The sequence below is a fragment of the Frankliniella occidentalis genome, unplaced genomic scaffold (assembly GCF_000697945.3).
Source record: "Frankliniella occidentalis isolate FOCC.00 unplaced genomic scaffold, Focc_3.1 Scaffold434, whole genome shotgun sequence".
Classification (NCBI taxonomy): domain Eukaryota; kingdom Metazoa; phylum Arthropoda; class Insecta; order Thysanoptera; family Thripidae; genus Frankliniella; species Frankliniella occidentalis.
In genome coordinates this window covers 65,478-66,831 of record NW_026267554.1, presented here as the reverse complement: position 1 = coordinate 66,831, position 1,354 = coordinate 65,478, and the positions used below count along the sequence as shown (strand labels likewise).

The 1,354-nt window shown below is 44.5% G+C and overlaps 1 protein-coding gene across 5 annotated transcripts in view; it reads left to right on the top strand.

The window, feature by feature from the left end:
* The window catches only part of LOC113218049 (receptor-type tyrosine-protein phosphatase N2), a 52,681-nt gene that overhangs the window by 46,509 nt on the left and 4,818 nt on the right, over positions 1 to 1,354 (top strand). The gene's annotated exons all lie outside the window — the stretch shown is intronic.

The window sequence follows — 1,354 nt, the reverse complement described above, 5'->3', positions numbered from 1 at the left end:
CCACATCACAGCAAAGGCTTCGCAAGCTCAGCCAATTATCTCTTCCCGAGCAATGTATCATCTTATTTAACCCGAAAACAAGATGTTCTTGACTAACAGAATCTTTTAGTTGCGTTGCGCTGATCCCAAACTAGAAAGAGAGATGGATCAATTGTTCTTTGAAAAGTGTAGCACCCGGTACACGGTAAACAAAAAACTCGGATTCCGAGGCGGAAATCTCGATTTCCGAGGTTGTCCTAATTCCGAGCTACCGATTCCGAAATCGTGTAAATATGTCTCTAAAACCGAGTCACCTTCTACCCGATTCCGAAAAACGATTCCCGGATTTCGAGAGAGGATTCCCGGATTACGAGCTCCATACCTCGGAATCAGAGCAGAGCGGCTCTAAATCAGGCTTTGGATGCTCGAAATCGAGAGGATGCCTTAAAAGTCGATTTCCTGCCTCAAAAATTAAAATTTCCAATTTTTTCACGCCTTGGATTCCGAGTTTTTTGTTTACCGTGTAGCACCTGATGTTTTTGACTACTTTCAATTTCAATTAACTTTTTTTTTTCCTTTTTTTACCACCCAGGGACTTCAAATTCATTAGGTTACACCAACATGCCCATCCAATGCAATGTATGCCAGACGAAGATTTCTTCTCAAAGCGAATACACCGTACACATGAGGATGCACACTGGATGTGAACGATTTGAATGCACGGTGTGCAACAAAAAGTTTGCTAAAAGTTACAAACTGCGTGTGCATCTTCGAACCCACACAGGAGAACGACCCTTTGAGTGCACTTTATGCAACAAGAAATTTGTTGAGAATGGCAATCTGCGTGCGCATCTCCAAACCCACACAGGAGAACGACCTTTTGACTGCACTTTCTGCAACAAGAAATTTGCTCAAAGAAGCTCTCTGCGTGAGCATCTCCGGACCCACACTGGAGAAAAACCCTTTGAGTGCACTTTATGCGACAAGAAGTACGCCCGTAGTAGCCTTCTGCGTGTGCATTTCCGAACCCACACTGGAGAACAACCCTTTGAGTGCACTGTATGCAAGAAGAAATTTTCTTATGAGAAATCTTTGCACAGTCACCTACGAACCCACACAGGAGAACGGCCTTTTCAGTGCTCTGTATGCAACACGAAACTTGCTCAAAGTAGCAATCTGCGTGTGCATCTCCAAACCCACACTGGAGAAAAACCTTTTGAGTGCACTTTATGCGACAAGAAGTTCGCCCGTAGTAGCCATCTGCGTGTGCATTTCCGAATCCACACTGGAGAAACCCCTTTCGAGTGCACTTTATGCAACAAGAAATTTGCTCAAAGTAGCCATCTGCGTGTGCATCTCCAAACCCACACTGGAG